General features: G+C 41.0%; 2 pseudogenes; one reads left to right on the forward strand and one right to left on the reverse strand.

Moving 5' to 3' along the window:
• Positions 1 to 5,995: 5,995 nt before the first annotated feature.
• On the reverse strand, positions 5,996 to 9,625 carry LOC118011701 (annotated as a pseudogene).
• Positions 9,626 to 15,155: 5,530 nt separating this feature from the next.
• Positions 15,156 to 19,695, forward strand: LOC118011702 (annotated as a pseudogene).
• Positions 19,696 to 19,705: the final 10 nt, after the last annotated feature.

Genomic DNA, 19,705 nt, shown 5'->3' on the forward strand with positions numbered 1-19,705 from the left:
TTTGAGATACTGCAAGAATTAGCAAAATGTGACACAGAGACACGAAGTGAGCAGATGCTATTGGGAAAATAATGCCAAGAGACTTGCCCAATGCAGGGTTGCAACAAATCTTCAATCTCTAAAAAATGCAGTATCCGTGAAGCACAATAAAGCTAAGGGCAATAAAACGAGGTTGGCTTGTATACTAGAAGAGTGTAGGGGAGGAAAACTTCTCCTTCTTCCCTTCCAGTTTCTTTGGCTGTCTTAATAATTAAATTGACATAGGACAGATTAACAAGAGAAAAACAAATTTAATTATACATGTACAGGAGGCTCATGTGAATATGAGGTACATAGGCAGTCAGGCAATTAAGACATACACTGTCCTGAGCAGAAGAGAAGGGGTAGGGGCCTGGGACTTCAAAGGTGGGGAAGAAGAAAATGTATGGGAAAACAGGAAGAGCAGATGTTTGGTAAACATGTTTGGCATGCTTTGTGAAGACAGTGGGACACAGAGGAATTTGATCTCCAGTGTCCCTCCCCCAGTTTACCATGCCTACTCCATATTCTTTGTAGATATTTCTGGTGATAGTTTAAATAGACCAGACCTTCTACCTAAATTCTTTCAGGCAGTTAAAGGGGAGGTAAAAAGCTTTTCCTGAGTCTTCTGGATCTTGATTGACCTCAGCTCATAATAATCCACATGCCAAAGTGGTAGATTAGCATATTCTGCTCCCCTTCAAGGGGGAGTTTCAAAAAAGAATTAACATCTCTTGTACCAAAACTCAGTAATTCCCTCTATTTCGTTTTAGTTTTTTGGTCTTTAAATTTAAGCAAAACAAAATTTAATGCTGTCATATGCAACAATATGGATAAATCTTGAGGACATTATACTAAGTGAAATAAGCCAGTCACAGAAGAAAAAATACTGTGAGTCTACTTGTATGAGGTATCTAAAATGGTCAAACTCATAGAAGCATAGAGCAGAAGAGTGGTTGCCAGGAGCAGGTGGGTAGGGGAAATGGGGAGTTGCTAATCAACAGGTATAAAGTTTTAGTAATACAAGATGAAAAAGTTCTAGAAATCTGCTGTACAACATTGTGCCTATAGTTAACACTATTGCTTCGTACAATTGAAAATCTATAAAAAGGGTAGATCTTATGTTAAGACTTACCAAATAAAATTAAAATTAAAAAGAAAAAAGTATAAGTCATGACTTCAAAAATTTACCATCTTAAATTTTTCAAACACCTTTCAAAGCAATTTCATTCCTTAATATCACTGCAATGTTGCACTTTATTTTTTTTTAAGATTTTTATTTATTTGTTTTACAGAAAGAGAGATAGCAAGAGCAGGAACACAAGCAGGGGGAGTGGGAGAGGGAGAAGCAGGCTTCCCGCGGAGCAGGGAGCCCGATGCGGGGCTCGATCCCAGGACCCTGGGATCATGTCCTGAGCAGACGCTTAATGACTGAGCCACCCAGGCGCCCCTATCACTGCAATGTTGCTCTTTAATCATCTTTTCCCCCTAGCTTTATAGAGATATGACTGAAATATAAAATTGTGTTAGTTTTGTGAATACAATGTAATGGTTTGATATATGTCTATACTGCAAAATCATGAGCACAAAAACTCTAGTTAAATCCATCATTTCACAGTTATAATTTTTTTCCTTGTGATGAGTACTTTTAAGATCTCTCTTAGCAACTTTCACATTTCAAAAAATTCAAATAATGTTGTTAACTGCAGTCACTTTGCTGCACATTACATCTCCAGGACTTTTTTTTTTCTTTTTTAAAAATTTATTTATTTGACAGAGAGATAGCACAAGTAGGCAGAGCGGCAGGCAGAGGGAGAGGGAGAAGCAGGCTCTCTGCTGAGCAGGGAGCCCGATGCGGGGCTTGATCCCAGGAGCCTGGGATCATGACCTGAGCTGAAGGCAGACGCTTAACCGACTGAGCCACCCAGGCGCCCCATCCAGGACTTATTTATCTTATAACTGGAAGTTTGTACCTTTTGGCCACCCTCACCCATTCCTCTCTCCCCACTTCAACACTTTACTCATTTCTAGAGATCCCTCACTTCTGATATTCATCACTGTCTGAATGCCGGCTCCATGGTGCTGTCTTAAAAAAGGCTTCACACAGAATATTCCATTCAACCATCTCATCAACACCTCAGAAATAGGAGCTATTATTACCCCAGTTTAACAGATGTGGCAACTGAGGCTTCGGGATATTCATGAGCTCACCCCAGGGGACTTGAATAAGTGCGGCGGAGGTGGGGGCGGGTGGTGGAATCCTAGTTGGTGCCTTTAGTGTCCTCCACTTCCTCTCCAAGCCCCTTATAGTATTCTCAGGACTCTCAAGGTTATGTCACAGTTATGTAGCAAGACATACAAGGCCCCAAGACTTGGTCTCTGACACATGTTTGTCATGATCTCTCTCTTTCGTTCTTCCTCTCACACCTTGCCTTGTCATTTCTTTTTTTTTTTTAAGATTTCATTTATTTATTTGAGAGAATGAGAGAGAGAGAGAGAGAGAGAGAGCATGAGAGGGGGGAGGGTCAGAGGGAGAAGCAGGCTCCCCGCTGAGCAGGGAACCCTACACGGGACTCGATCCCGGCACTCCAGGATCATGACCTGAGCCGAAAGCAGTCTCTCAACCAACTGAGCCACCCAGGCGCCCTGCCTTGTCATTTCTTGTCTTTCCCTTCTTCTGCAAAGATATATATATATATTTTTTAAGATTTATTTATTTGTCCGAGAGAGAGCGCACAAGCAGGGGGAGCGGCAGGCAAAGGGAGAAGCAGGCTTCCCACTGAGCAAGGAGCCCGATGCCGGACTCAATCCCAGGACCCTGGGATCATGACCTGACCTAAAGGCAGATGCTTAACTGACTGAGCCACCCAGGTGTCCCTGCAAAGATATTTTAAACCTCAGTTACCTGGCAGACTCCTATTTATCCTTTAAAATTTATGGGATTTCTCTCTTCTGTATTCTTTCTTCAATGCACCAACATTTTCCCCCAAAGATTTATTTATTTATTTGAGAGAGAGAGCACATGCATGGGTGGGGGAGGGGCAGAGGGAGAGAGAATCTCAAGCAGACTTCCTGCTGAGAATGGAGCCCCACAAGGGGCTCAATCTCATGACCCTGAGATCACAACCTGAGCCGAAATCAAGAGTAGGACACTTAACCGAGCCTCCCAGGCAACCCAGTGCACCAACTTTTTAATCTGCCCACATTTGTTTGGCTCAGGGTTGTTTCTCCCACCAGACCATACATTCCTGGAAGGCAGAGACGGTTTGATTCATCTTTCTGGCCCCATAGTGTCACATAGGGCTTAATAAATGTTTGTTCAATTCCATGATCAATTTCAAGATCCAGTTCATTTGCTAACCCCCTCTGTCACTCCTCTCTGTAATCATTTCCTTCTCTAAACCTGAAAGCACTTTTATTTTATACTTCTGGTTTACTGCTTAACACATCTGCTGTCTATTGCCACCTTTCCGTTTTATGTACACAGTCTACAATAAAACAGCCAGGAAAGTACAAACCATGCTTTGCTTGTCTGTCCTCAGACTTAGCCCTAGGCCTTGTTCACATCAGAAATTCAAGGCATGATGATGATGAAGTCAGAAGAGAAAGTGGCATGTTTTCCAATATATAATTATGTTACACACTTAAAAACAACTGCTCTTGGGGCACCTGGGTGACTCAGTCAGTTGAGTGTCTGACTCTTGATTTTGGCTCAGGTCATGACCTTGGGGATGGGAGATCGAGCCCCGTATCGGGCTCCACACTTAGTAGGGAGTCTGCTTGAGATTCTCTCTCTCCCTCTCCCCCTCATTGCCCCCTGCCACTCCCTCTCTTTCTCTCTCTCTAAAATAAGTAAATAAGTATTTTTTAAAAACCTGCTCTTAAATCCACCTATAGTAGGCAGAAGTCTAAGATGACCCTCAAGATTCCTGCCCTTGGTGTACATGGTCTCTATAATCTACACTCTGAGTGTGGGTGGGAATGTGGATACGATAGGATTTCACTTCCATGATTTGGTTTCATCATATGGCAAAGCTGAAGGGATTTTGCAGATGTGATTAAGGTCTATAATGGGTCAGCTTTAAGTTAATTAAAAGAGAGATCAGCCTGGGTGGTCCTGACCTAATCAGGCGAGCCCTTTAAAAGAGGCCTTCCCAGAAATGAGAAATGTGAAGCCAGAAAAGCACTCCTTTGGGCCTTGAAAAGGCAAACCATTAATTCAACAGGAAATGAATTCTGCCAAAAATGCGTAAGCCTAGAAGAGGACTCAGATGAGCTTCCAGCCCTGGCTGATAGCATCATTGCAGCCTTGTGAGACCCTGATCAAGGTCCCAGTGCTGACCTCCTGAATCATGGAAACAGTGTAGTAGGGTTCTCCAGAGAAATAGAACCAACAGGAGATATATTTGTATCTATTTACATTTATATTATTTATATCCCATATATATGTCTGCAATAGGATATCAATATCTATCTATCTATCTATCTATCTATCTATCTATCTATCTATCTATCATCTATCTATCTGAGATTTATTATACGACTTTGCTCATGTGGTGATGGAGGCTAAGAAGTCCCACACACTGCTGTCTGTAAGCTACAGAACCAGGAAAGCTGATGGTATAATTTGGTCTAAGCTGAAGGCCTGGGAACCAAGGGGCTGCTGATGTAAGTCCAGAGTGTGAAGGCCCAATAACCAGGCCAATGTCCAAGGGCAGGAAAAAACGGCCCAGCCCAAGCAGAGAGAATGAATTCACTCTTCTTTTGCTTTTTGTTCCATTTGGGCCCTCAATGGATTAGGTGGTATTTGACCATATTGGTGAGGGTGGATCTCTACTGAATCAAATGGTAATCTCTTCCAGAAACACTCTTATAGACACAATCAGGAATAATGTTTACCAACTTTTGGGGCATTCTTTAGCCCAGTCAAGTTGACACATAAATTAACCATAACAAGTCTACCCCTTGTCAACTATATACATCTCCTTAAGTCATACTTAATCTCCAAAGTAACACAGTAACAAGATCATAATTTCTCTTAACATGATAACTACTATCCTGCATACAACCCAAAACCCACTAACCCCTTTCCCAGAAGAGAATGTAAAGTCCTTGAATGATGTTTCCTCTTTACTTTGATATTTCATAGATCAAATACAATGATGTAAAATTAACAGTACCTAGCACCATGATATAAAGTCAGCATGTCTATGTTACATGATAAAAGGATAAGAGAGGAGAGGAAACAGGGACGCCTGGGTGGCTCAGTCGGTTAAGCGGCTGCCTTCAGCTCAGGTCATGATCCCAGGGTCCTGGGATCGAGTCCTGCATCAGGCTCCTTGCTCAGCAGGGAGCCTGCTTCTCCCTCTGCCTGCAGCTCCCCCTGCTTGTACTCTCGCTCACTCTCTCTCGCCTATGCTCTCTCTAGCAAATGAATAAATAAAATCTAAAAAAAAAAAAAAAAAAAGAGAGGAGAGGAAACAAAGATATTTTCTTAATATATATTATATATTTTTATATGTGTTTATATATAAACACAAGTGTATTCAATACAAAATAAGGAGGAAATACTCATAGCAATTACAGTCCTCATTTCTGTAACTGGCCATGTGGTCGCAGCTGGTATTTATAACCACCTTCTTTTTTTTCTTTTTGTTTTTAAAGATTTTATTTATTTATTTGAGACAGAGAGAATGAGAGAGAGAGAACACCTGAGAGGGGATAGGGTCAGAGGACGAAGCAGACTCCCTCCCGAGCAGGAAGCCCGATGCAGGACTCAATCCAGGGACTCCAGGATCATGACCTGAGCCGAAGGCAGTCGCTTAACCAACTGAGCCACCCAGGCACCCCTATAACCACCTTCTTCTACTAACCATTTTGTATTCACTTTGCCTTCAGTTGGTACCTCAGCTGGTCGTGGTTCTTTACCTGGTGGGGTGACTCAAACCTTCATTTCTGAAGGGTCTGGGTCATTACTAGTCCTGCCTAGATTACATTAGACTGCTTCCATCATGGAAGGGACAGTGTTTTGTTCTTACTGGAATAGACACTCTGGATATGGATTTGCCTTCCATGCATGCAATGCTTTTGCCAAAGCTACCATCCATAGAATTACAGAATGCCTATTCCACCATCATGGTATCAACATTAATAACAGGACATGGAAATACTAAGAGACAGCTTAAGGGTGTCCTGAATTCCAGATATGCTCTTCTTTTCCTCCATCATGGAGTACTTCAATTTCCCCTTGGTAGTCAGGACCAATCACCCCAGTAACCTCCTTCCTTGCCTGTTGATATTGAGGCATGAGGAGCCCAAAGTAGCTGGGTGGCAGTCTTCACTTCCATTTCAATGGAATCTTTGTTGTGTCTCCTGGTAGAAGCATCCCTTCCTTTGGAACTAAGATTTCTAGGCCAGGAAGAGTATAAAGTCATAGGAATAGGAAGCAAACATTTTGCTTGTGGATAACAGTGAGTGGTGTCACTCCCATTTCTACCCCTGAATCCTGGCTTGGGGAGGAATAGCTCCATATATTAGTTGCTGTTTTACAGCATATATAGCCTTTTGGAGAACCTTGCCCCAGTCCTGCAAGGTACTGCCACCAAGCTGGAGCTGTAACTGAGTTTCCAAAGCCAGCTACTTCAGGATGGTGGGGACATGGTAAGAGTGAATTCCACGAGCATGAGCCCATTGCTTCACTTCTTTTGCCGTGAAGTGAATTTCTTAAACTGTGGCAATGCTGTGCGGAATACCATGATGGAGGATAAGGCATTCTGTAGTTCTACGGGTGGTATTTTTGGCAAAAGCATTGCATGCATGGAAGGCATATCCATATCCAGAGTGTCTATTCCAGTAAGAACAAAACACTGTCCCTTCCCTGATGGAAGCTGTCTAATGTAATCAACTTGCCACCAGGTAGCTGGCTGATCACCCTGGGGAATGGTGCCATATTGGGGGCTCAGGGTCGGTCCCTGCTGCTGGCAGTTTGGGCACTCAGCAGTGGTCACAGCCAGGTCAGCCTTGATGTTGCTGAGCCCATACATAACCTCCATTTCTGCCATCATGGCCTCTTCGTTTATGAGCCAGTTAGGCGACACCAGGGGTGCCTGGGGAAAGGCTGACTGATACCCATAAAATGGGTCATCCTATCCACTTGATTATTAACATCCTCTTCTGCTAAGGTCATTCTTTGGTGAGCATTCACATACGACACAAATATATTCACGTTTTTTTTACCCAGAGATGTTCTTTTCACATACCTGTTCCCCAAATTTCTTTGTCGCCAATTTTCCAATCATATTCCAGGTCTTTGATCATTGAACCAAATCATTGGCTCAGACATGAATCAGTGTATAATGCACATCTTGCCACTTCTTCCAAGAAAAGTGAACAAGCTGGTGTACTATCTGAAGTTCTTCCCACTAGGAGGATTTCCCTTCACCACTGTTTTTGAAGGATGTCTCAGAAAGGGGCTGCAGGGCTATAACTGCCCACTTCCGGGTGGTGCTTGTATATCATGCAGAACCATGTGTAAACCCAGGCCTGAGTCTTTTCTTCCTCTGTTAGTTTATCATAGATAACTCCCCATGAGGCAACAGGTGCAGGATGGAGGCAAGAAGGCCATGTAGTAGGAGTGAGGAGCATGGGCATTGGGCCACTTCCTCATGTAATTTACTTGCATCTCAGGGCCTGCCTGGGTTTGATCACATATATACCGCTTTCATTTGATGCTGGAGTGTTGCTGTGCATGCCCAACTTTACGGCTTGGTGGGTCAAGTAACACTCAGTTCATGACGGGCAGCTGAAGTCACACATAATTTGGTGGCCCATAGTCAAGCCTTCAGTCTCTTCTAGGGCCCAGAAGCAGGCCAAGAGCTATTTCTTGAAAGGGAGTAGCTATCTGTAGAGGATGGCAGGGCCTTATTCCAAAATCCTAAAGACGTGCAATGCAATAAACCTATAGGGGCCTGGGGCGCCCGGGTGGCTCAGTTGTTAAGCGTCTGCCTTCATCTTGGGTCATGATCCCAGGGTCCTGGGATCGAGTCCCGCATCGGGCTCCCTGCTCTGCGGGGAGCCTCCTTCTCCCTCTCCCACTCCCCCTGCTTGTGTTCCTTCTCTCGCTGTGTGTCTCTGTCAAATAAATAAAATCTTAAAACAAGAACAAAAACCTGTAGGGGCCTGTGAAAGGCTCCAGGTAGCGTCCCTATCTGTTGCTGCCACTTCAAGCACCACTGGACCTGGCGGTCATATGGCCCACGTGGCAGAGCAGCTTTGCACAGCAACCTGGACTGTTGCAGAACCTTCTCTTGTTCTGGGCCCCAGGAAAAACTTGCAGCATTTTGGGTCACTTGGTAAATGGGCCAGAGTAACACACCCAAATGAGGAGTATGTTGCTTCCAAAATCCAAAGAGGTTGGAGAGTTGATATCCTCCTAAGATAGGACAGTGCAGGTGTATTGCTGGTCTTGCCAGCTGAAGGCTGGCTCTGGTGGGCTTTATGGGCAGGTATGGAGAAAAAATCATTTGCCTGATCAACAGCTGCATACCAGGCACCAGGGGATGTTAATTTGTACAATGATGAAGCCACAGCTGGTACAGGAGCTTCACCCGGAGTTACTACCTGGTTTAGCTTGTGATCATCTGATGTTATTTCCTAAGACCCATCCATCTTCTGCATAGCAGAGCACAATGGGTCCCTCCAGGAATGCCGAATGCTTTTGATATGCTATTTTCCTAGGTTTGTACAGTTATAATGGTTTCCACTTGGCCTTTCCCACCGTAATAGACCTCACTGCACAGGTTGGAGAACAAATATGGGGATTCTGTCGGCTGCAAGTTATGTCTACTCCAATTATGCATTCTGGAACTGGGGAAATAACCACAAGATGGGCTTGGGGGACCCACTGGGCTCACAAATGAGGTGGACCAGAGTTAAAACTCCATTGATCACCTGGCTCCCTTGAGCCCCTACTCTGATGAGAGGGCCACCATGACATTTTGGATCTCCTGGAGTCAATGCCTATTCACAGCCAGTGTCCAGTAGTCCCTGAGAAGTCTGATCATTTCCTTCTCCCCACTGCAGTTATCCTGGTAAATGGCAGTAGGTCCTTTTGGGGAAGGCCGGGAGAAAGATTAAGAGTATAAATTTTGGTAGAATACTGGGGTCCTTCCTCAAAGGGACCCATTTCCCCTGTTCATTCCAGGGGTTTCTGATCTGTGAACTGGCTCAAGTCTGGGAATTGATTGAGGGGCTGTGACTCTCTATTTTATGATTTCAATTAGACTTTTGTTCCCTTGACCTAGAACTTTTCTGCTTATATAGATCAAGTAAGAATTTGGTAGGCTTCTTATTGATTTCATTTCTAGGAGCACCATCATTAACCAGCTAGTGCCATAGGTCCGTGCCAGTCAGACTATTCTGCTTGCTTTGATCTGCTGTCCTTTGTGGTAACTACACCCACCTTCCCTTTGATGCTGTAAGGCCAGAAAAGCACTCCTTGGGCCTTGAAAAGGCAAGTAACCTTGCATTCAATAGGAAATGAATCCTGCCAAAAACCTGTGAGCCTGAGGGAGGACTCAGATGAGCTCCCAGCCCTGGCTGATACCATGAGTGCAACCTTGTGAGACCCTGATTAAGGCTGTAGCTATGTTATACTGGACTCCCGAAGCATGGAAACTGGAATGATAAATGTTTTAACCTAAGTTTTTTTTTTTTTTTTTTTAAGATTTATTTATTTATTTTAGAGAGGAGAGAGAGAAAAAGAGGGAAAGACAACGTACGTGAGTGGGGGGAGGGGCAAAGGGAGAGGGAGAGAATCTCAAACAGACTCCCTGCTGAGCATGGGTTCGATCCCATGACCCTGAGATCATGACCTGAGCAGAAATCAAGAGTCAGATGCTTAACCGAATGAGCCACTCAGGCACCCCTTAACCTGCTAAGTTTCTGGTAATTTGTTACACAGCTTGGAAAACGAACAATGAAAATATGGATAGATGTAATGAGAAGAAAAAGCAGGAATGATTCACATCCCAAATGCAATAATTGCAGCAACCTGCTACCCAAAAATCTGTGAGTGCTTTAAAAATACCAATCCCGTGGGCGCCTGGGTGGCTCAGTTGGTTAAGCGACTGCCTTCGGCTCAGGTCATGATCCTGGAGTCCCTGGATCGAGTCCTGCATCGGGCTCCCTGCTCAGCAGCGAGTCTGCTTCTCCCTCTGACCCTAACCCTTCTCATGTGCTCTCTCTCATTCTGTCTCTCAAATAAATAAATAAAATCTTAAAAAAAAAAAATACCAATCCCGTGCTACTGAAATGATAAAAGTTAATATATGTGAGACTTTTAAAACACTTGTGTGCCAGTTTGAATGAAAAACATATATATACAATTTTTGGGTAAAGTATCTATTTTGTTTCTTGTAAAATAAAAAGGTAAACTATATGTGAATCAAGAATTTTATTAAAGTCAGTCAAGCTGAGAGTCAACTATGAAAGGTGTGGGCAGACCATTAGTGATACACTAGAACAAAAATAATGTATCACTGAGGCCTTCTTGAGAAATCTACCAGAGAGCAAGTTCCAGACAACAAAATGACTGAGGCACTGACATAAGCACTGGTGGTGAGCATTAAATACACAGTTTTTTTCTAGAAATTAACACTAATTGAAGGTTAACAGGGAGAGTATGCTACCTACTGTCAATATGCTCTGGTATTGTAGGTATAGCACAACTATTTAAAAAATGGGGGGGCCCTTGAAGGAGGTGGAGCTTAATTCCCCACCCCCTGAATGTGAGCCATATTTTGTGATTATAGAAAGGAGGGAGGGAGGGGTGACTTTACAGTGGATAAACCTGGTATGTCTGTGTATCTATCTACTAGAGTCCTAGCAACAATTACAAACCAAAAAGCAATGACCATGCCCCACTGCCTAGATTGTGCTATTAAAATACTACTTCCCCATAAATAAAACCAGGGATTGTTGGAGAAATGACCAAAGAGCAGGAAACATATAAGATGTGTCTAGAATATTCTTGCCATACCGGATAGCAAAATCATATCAAAAAGAATCAAGAGCCAGCCTAAGGATGCTCCTACAAAAAGATACAATCAACCAATAAGTAACTCCTAATGAAAGAACACGATACCATAAGTAGTCTTCCAAAATAAAAAGTCAAATATGAGCTGACCAAGACTCTGAATCCAGAGGACAGAGAATCATGTTTGAACTATAGTATTAAGTACAATCAGCAAAAAATCAGACTGCAGGAAACTTCAAGTTAAAGGATTGAGTGTCTTTACAAATAAGTTGTAAGAAAAAAACAAGGGCCACCTACAGACGAAAGATTTTTTTTTATTTTTTATTTTTATTTATTTATTTTTATTTTTTTAAGATCTTATTTATTTGACAGAGAGAGACACAGCAAGAGAGGGAACACAAGCAGGGGGAGTGGGAGAGGGAGAAGCAGGCTTCCTGCAGAGTAGGGAGCCCGATGTGGGGCTCGATCCCAGGACCCTGGGATCATGACCTGAGCTGAAGGCGGATGCTTAATGACTGAGCCACCCAGGCGCCCCTAAAGAATTTTTTTTTAAAGATTTTTTATTATTTATTTGAGAGAGAGAGAGAGAGCATGAGAGGGGGGAGGGTCAGAGGGAGAAGCAGACTCCCTGTTGAGCAGGGAGCCCGATGTGGGACTTGATCCCGGGACTCCAGGATCATGACCTGAGCTGAAGGCAGTCACTTAACCAACTGAGCCACCCAGGTGCCCTAGACTAAAGATTTAAAAGGTGTATCAAAGACAATAAGAAAACAGGCAAGATAAATTGTAATGTTAAGAGAAATACACTTGGTTCTTAAAACTATAGAGAAATTTTAAAATGTGATTACTATAAATGTCAGGATAGGGACTTCCATTAATGGCAGAGTAGATTTACTAAGATAAATCACATTCTGGGCCATAAAATACATCTTAACAAATTTAATACTAAAGAAATTAGTAACAGAAAGATAGCTGGAAAATCCCCAAATACTTGGAGATTAAACCACACACTTTTAAATAGCATATGGGTCAAAGAAGAAGTCTTAAGAGAAGGTAACCATTTTGAACTAAATGAAAATGAAATACAAAGTTCCAAATTTGTGGAATTCAGTGAAAGCAATGTTTAGAAGGGAATTCATGGCCCTAAACATATATAGTAGAAAAAAAAAAGATCTAAGAATAAAATAAAGTAAGCTTCCACTTTAGGAAACCAGAGAAAGAATAGCAATTTCAGCCTAGAGCGAGGAGTAGAAATAATTAAAATCACAATGGAAATAAATGAAATTGACAATAGGAAATCAATGGAGAAAATCAATAAAACCAAAAGTTGATTCTTCTTTTTTTTAACAGTGCAGTTTTTTTTTTTTTTTTTAAGATTTTATTTATTTATTGGAGAGAGAGAGAGAGAGACAGCACAGTCTGGGGGAAGGACAGAGGGAAAGGGAGAGGCGGACTCCCCACTGAGCAGGGAGCCTGATGCAAAGCTAGATCCCAGAACCCCAAGATTATGACCTGAGCTGAAGGCAGATGCTTAACCAACTGAGCCACGAAGGTGCCCCCAAAAGTTGGTTCTTTATTTTTTAAAGATTTATTTATTTATTTCAGAGAGAGAGAGAGGGAGAGAAAAGGTGGGGGGGTAGAGGGAAAGAGAGAGAGAATCTCAAGCAGACTCCCTGCTGAGTGCAGAGCCTGACAATGCGCAGCTCAATCTCACAACCCTAAGATCATGACCTGATCAAACCAAGAGTCAGATGCTTAACCAACTGAGCCACCCAGGCACCCCAAAAGTTAGTTCTTTAAAAATATCAATCAAGAGGCGCCTGGGTGGCTCAGTTTTTAAGCGTCTGCCTTCAGCTCAGGTCATGATCCCAGGGTCCTGGGATTGAACCCCACATCGGGCTCCCTGCTCCACGGGAAGCCTGCTTCTCCCTCTCCCACTCCCCCTGCTTGTGTTCCCTCTCTTGCTGTCTCTCTCTCTGTCAAATAAATAAATAAAATCTTAAAAAGAAAAAATCAATCAGGTGTGCCTGGGTGGCTCCGTTGGTTAAGCAACTGCCTTCGGCTCAGGTCATGATCCTGGAGTCCTGGGATGGAGTCCCTCATTGGGTTCCTGGCTCAATGGGGAGCCTGCTTCTCCTCTGACCCTCTCCCCTCTCATTCTGTTTCTCAATCTCTCTCTCAAATAAATAAATAAATAAATAAATAAATAAATAAATAAATAAATGGATAATATCTTTAAAAAATAAAAGTATCAATCAGATTGGTAAAACTATAACTAGGCTAACAAAGGAAAAAATAGAAATCACAAATTACTATTATCAGAAATTAAAGAGGGGACATTAAACTATCAACACTACAGAACTAAAAAAGAATCATAAGGGAATACTAGAAACAACTTTAAGCTAAAAAATTAGATAACATAGATGAAATGGATGAATTCTTAGAAAGACACAAACCATCAACACTGACTCAAGAAGAAACAGATCTGAATAGATCTATAGTAATTAAACAGATTGAGATAGCAATAAAAAAAAGTTCCCACAAAGAAAATCCCAGGATCATATGACTTCACTGATGAATTCTGAGGCATTACCCTGATACCAAAATGGAGAAAGATACCACACACACACACACACACACACACACACACACACACACACGTACAGAGCAGTATCTTTCATGGCTATATACAAAAACAAACAAATAAACAAAAAAACCTAAAAACAAAAATTAGCAAATGAAATCCATTTATAAATAAAAAGGAGTATACATGATCATCAATGGGATATATCCAAAGGAATGCAATGCTGATTTAACATCTGAAAATCAATTAATATATCACATTAATAGGATAAAGAACAAAATCCACATGGTCATCTCAATAGATGAAGAAAAAGCATTTGACAAAATGCAATATCCTTACATGATAAAAACACTCAACAAAAGAGAAGGAAACTTACTGGATTCATAAAGATATCTATGAAAAACCCACATCTAACACCACACTTAATGGTGAAATACTAAAGGTCTTTCCCCTAAGTTCAGGAAAAAGACAAGGATGTCCTCAATACTTTTATTCAATATTTACTAAAAGTTATAGCTAGGATAATTAGACAAGAAAATGAAATAAAATGTGTCCAGACTGGAAAAGAAAAAGCAAAACTCTCTCTTTGTAGATGACATGGTCTTATATATAGAAAAATCCTAAGGAATCCATTAAAAAAACATTAGAATTCATAAACAAGTTTTGCAAGTTTACAGGACCCAAGATGAATATACAAAAATCCACTGTAGTGACATCAGGGAAGATGGCTAAGTAGGAAGATTGGCAGGAAATTGCCTGAAAAATTAGACACTGGTAACTCTGGAGTATGTGAAACATTTGCAGCATCCAGCAGAGAGTTGGTTGAGGAGGCTGGTAAATTTTCTCAATTGCAACTTTGGTGAGAAAGGGGATACCATTTCCCATCCTCCAGCCCTGGAGCAGGCAGCGATAGGGTCAGCAGCCCATGGTCCTGGTGTGGCTTGTTGGAGCTAGAGTGGGCAAGAACAAGTTTGTTCTCCAAAAGTCAGGGTTGTGCATTCTGATTCTGTTTTTGATCAGGGTGTGGCAGGCATGGAAGTTGGTGGTTGTTTCAACTCCCATGAGCTGAAGTGCCTCCCAGCCATGAAAGAATTTAAAGACAGGATGTATTTTTCTCTCTCTCTCGGGAGCCACATTTAAGGAAATCTTTGTCAGGTCACTGGATGACTATAGAGACAACAGAAGGGAAACGTCAATGAACACGTACAACAAAAAATACACACTTTGCAATACCATATGGAAAAGCCACAAAGGATCGTTTCAGCCATCAACAAGCAAAACCCAGCAATCCCTGATAAATGGGAGAATTAGATTTCCAGAATTACCACAACATGATGCTCAGAATGTCCACTTCTCAACAGAAAATTACAACACATACAAAGAAATAGAAAAGTATGTTCCATCCACAGAAAATAGAGTTTGACAGAAAGGATCCCTGGAGAAGCCCAGGAATTAGAATTATTAGTCGAAGATGTTACATCAACAGTCTTAAATGTGTTTGATGAGCTCAAGGAAACCATGGGTAAAGAACTAAAGGAAATCAGTAAGATGATGTCTGAACAAAATGAGAATATCAGTAAAGAAAGAGAAATTATAAAGAGCAACCAAAAACAAAAATTCTGGAGCTGAACATCACAATAACTGAAACGAAAAACTCACTAGTTGGATTCAATAGTAGATTTGAGCAAGTAGAATAAAGGATCACTGAACTTGAAGATTAGACATTAATTATCCAGAAGAGCAGAAAGAAAAACAAAATGAAGAAAGTGAATAGTCTAAGGAGCTGAGAGACACCACCAAGCATACTGACATATCCATTATAGGAATCCCAAGAGAAGGGAAAGAGAAAGGGGCAGAAAAAATATTTGAAAATATAATGGTTCCAAACCTCCCATGTCTGATGAAAGACACATCCAAGAAGCTCAACAAACTCCAAATAAGATAAATTTACAGGGATCCACACTGAGATACATGACAGTCAAGTTGCTGAAACTCAAAGACAAAGGGAGAATCTTGAAAGCAGCTAGAGAAATAACTCCTCAGGTACAGGGGCTCCTCAACAAGGTTAACAGCAGATTTCACATTAGAAGCCATGAAGGCCAGAAGGCAGTGGGATGACATTCTTTTTTTTTATTCTTATGTTAATCCCCATACATTACATCATTAGTTTTAGATGTAGTGTTCCATGATTCATTGTTTGTGCATAACACCCAGTGCTTCATGCAGAATGTGCCCTCTTCAATACCCACCACCAGGCTAACCCATCCTCCCACCCCCCTCCCCTCTAGGACTCTCAGTTTGTTTTTCAGAGTCCATCGTCTCTCATGATTCATCTAGTGGGATGACATTCTTTTTTTTTTTTTTTTTTTAAAGATTTTATTTATTTATTTGACAGAGAGAGACACAGCGAGAGAGGGAATACAAGCAGGGGGAGTGGGAGAGGGAGAAGCAGGCTTCCCGCAGAGCAGGGAGCCCGATGCGGGACTCGATCCCAGGACCCCGGGAGCATGACCTGAGCCGAAGGCAGTCGCTTAACCAACTGAGCCACCCAGGCGCCCGTGGGATGACATTCTTAAAGTGCTAACATGAAACATGCCACCCAAAAATTCTATATCTAGCAAAACTTCAAGAATGATGGAGAAATTAAGACACTTCCAGATAAACAAATGCTGAGGGAGTTCATTATAGTGTAGCAGCCCTATAAGAAATGCTAAAATGAATTCTTCAGGCTGAGATTATAGGACACTAGAAAGCAACTCAAAAACATCAGAAAATATTGAAGAACACTAGTAAAGGTAATTTCATAGGTAAATATAAAAGCCAGTTATTATTGTACTTTTGGCTTGGTTTATGTCTCCCTTTTTCCTGTATGATTTAAAAGGAAAATGCATGAAACAGTTAAAAATCTATGATAATGGTATACAATGTATAAGATGTAATCAGTGACAGTAATAGCATAAAGAGGGAAGGATGGAGATGTACAGGAGCAGAATGTTTATATACTAATGGAACTACATTGATATTATCGAAAGCATATTTTCATAAATTTAGGCTGTGAATTGTAATACCTAAGGTTACTCCTAAGAAAATAACCTAATATATACAGAAACTGAAAGAAGGTGGGAATCAAAATGGTACACTACAAAAAATCAACTAAGTACAAAAAAGGGCAGTAACCAAGCAACTAAAGAAACACAAACCATAGAACACACACAAATAAAATAGCTAACTAACAGAAGTAAATCCTTCCTTAACAGTAATCACATTAAATATAAGTGGATTAAACTCTCCTATTAAAAGATAGTGCTTGGAAAAAAAAAAAAGATAGTGCTTGGCAGATTGGATTAAAAGACAGAATCCATCTGTATGCTATCTATAAGACACTTACTTTAGATATAAAGAAACACAGGTTGAAAGTAAAAGGATAGAAAAAGATATTCCATAAAAATAGCCAGCAAGGGGTGCCTGGGTGGCTCAGTTGGTTAAGCGACTGCCTTGGGCTCAGGTCATGATCCTGGAGTCCCAGGATCGAGTCCTGCATCGGGCTCCCTGCTCAGCAGGGAGTCTGCTTCTCCCTCTGACCCTCCTCCCTCTCGTGCTCTCTCTCATTCTCTCTCTCGCAAAAAAAAAAAAAAAAAAAGCCAGCAAGAAAGCTTGGGGGGGGGGTGCTATATTATAGTCAGACAAAAATAGACTGTAAATGAAAAAGGATGAAAAGAGACAAAGGAGGAACATTTCATATTGATAAAACTTTCAATACAGCAATAAGACATAACAATTACAAATATATCCATACCTAAGGAACTCCAAAATATATGAAGCAAAAATAGACAGAATTGAAGAGGAAAATAGACAGTTCAACAATAACAGTTGGAGACTTCAATACCCACTCTCAACAATGGATAGAAACAACCAGACAGATGAATAAGAAAATAGAGAATGTGAACATCATAAACTGATTAGATCTAATAGACAGAGAACATTTAGCAACAGAATACACATTCTTCTCCAGTACATATGGAACATTCTCCAGAATAGTCCATATGTTAGATCACAAAACAAGTCTCAATATATTTAAGTAGATTGAAACCACAAACAGTATCTTTTTCTTTTCTTTTCTTTGTAAAGATTTATTCATTTTAGAGAGAGAGAGCACATAAGAGAGTGAGCACGAGTGTGGGGGAGGGGGATAGAGGCAGAGGGAGAGGGAGAATCTCAAGCACACTCCCTGCTGACTACAGACCTGAGATTATGACCTAAGCTGAAATCAAGAGTTGGATACTTAACTGATTGAGCCACCCAGGTGCCTCCACAGTATCTTTTTCAATCACAATATAATGAAACTTGAAATGAAAACAGAAAGAACACCAGACATTTTACAAATAGGTGGGAATTAAAGAAACACTCTTAACCAACCAAAAGAAGAAATAACAAGGGAAATTCAAAAGTACTTTGAGACAAATGAAAACATAACATAGCAGAACTTAAGGAATGCAGCAAAAGCAGGGCTCAGCGGGAAATTTATAGCTGTAAATGTATATGTTGAAAAAAGGAATATCTCAAATCAGTAACTTTCATTGTACATCTTAAGGAGCTAGAAAAAGAAAAGCAAACTAAACCCAAAGCTAGCAGAAAGAAGTAATAGAACAGAGATAAATAAAATAGAAAATAGTAACTCAATGAAATTAAAAGCTGGTTCTTTGAAAAGATCAACAAAATTGACAAACCTTTATCTAGATTGACTCAGAATAAAAGAAGATTCAAATTACTAAAATCAGAAATTAATGTAGGGACATTACTATCAATTTTACAGAAATAAAAAGATATTCTACCAAAAGTAATGCAAGAAGAAATGGAGATATGCAAGGGTTGCCATGAGAGCGAGAAGGTAGTGTTGAGGCCTGCTGGGGGAGAAGGCACCCTACACAATTCTATGGCTAGGTATAGACACTCCTATCCTTTTAAGGTAAAAACTTCAGTGGGAACCTTTGTCTGTAAAGATGGAAACAGTGTGGCCCTCTGAACAGACACTAAAAATAGCTCTCATCTCAAAGAACCCAGCACTTGTGTAACAATATGAGAACTTAGATGCTGGGGAACAGCATTTAGTGAATGAATCCTTCCAGCCAGAGAGAGTTCTCTCTTTGGACTCATCACCTTGCATTTGTAATCAGATTGGATCACCTCCCATCATGATGCCCCTGACAAGAGTTCTTCAATGAACCTTATAGTAAGACACCTTCCCCAAAGAAATGCAGTATCCATATACAGTCCATTGGTATATACTGGATCTTCAGGGAACACTACCATTACTAGTGAAGAATATATTAAATGGCTCAAGGGTCACTATGGAGCATTTTTCTATAGCTTCACAGTAAAACTCCTAGAACCACCTCCCGTTTCTGCAACTAGGTGTTCCTTTAGAGTCAATGATAATGTGCAAAATCCACAAATGTATGCGAGGCACATCCTGAAGGTTTAAGCAAAAAGAAACCTGAAGATGTATTCTGTTGCGGGGATAACGACAATTGATCTTTTTCTTTGGACAGGCCTCTTTGATAGATGGTGTGGAAATATTCAGCTTTACAGGTTTCACAGTGATTTTTTTATAGCTCATGATATGAAGAACAAACAAGCTCCAGAAAACATCTTCCAGTGACCATCCAATTTCTGATAACTATTCTATCCCTAAAATGACTAGTATTTTGCTGCTTCAATCTTACAAGACTTTAGCCAATGAGAATGAACACATATTAAGACTGCAACACTGCCAGGAGCTTATATGGCTAATGTGAGGCTCCAACTACTTAGAAAAAGCCAACTACTGCCTTCTAAATCTTTGCCCCATCAATTTACCCAAGTTGCAGTGCGCTGGCTTCAACATATTGTAGAAAGATGCAAAGTGCTGGTGAGGTGGATTGATGGTGAATCTACTCACATGCCTGGGTTCACTCCAAAACATAGTCATGAGGATAATGTGAATTTGCCAAAACTTGTGGAAACCTTTAAGGGATGGAAAGAGTAGGTAATAAAATGCCTTGTAGTCCTCCAAAACTAAGGACCTTCAA

This window comes from Mirounga leonina, unplaced genomic scaffold, assembly GCF_011800145.1.
Source record: "Mirounga leonina isolate KUSES-001 unplaced genomic scaffold, KU_Mleo_1.0 Mir_151, whole genome shotgun sequence".
NCBI lineage: Eukaryota > Metazoa > Chordata > Mammalia > Carnivora > Phocidae > Mirounga > Mirounga leonina.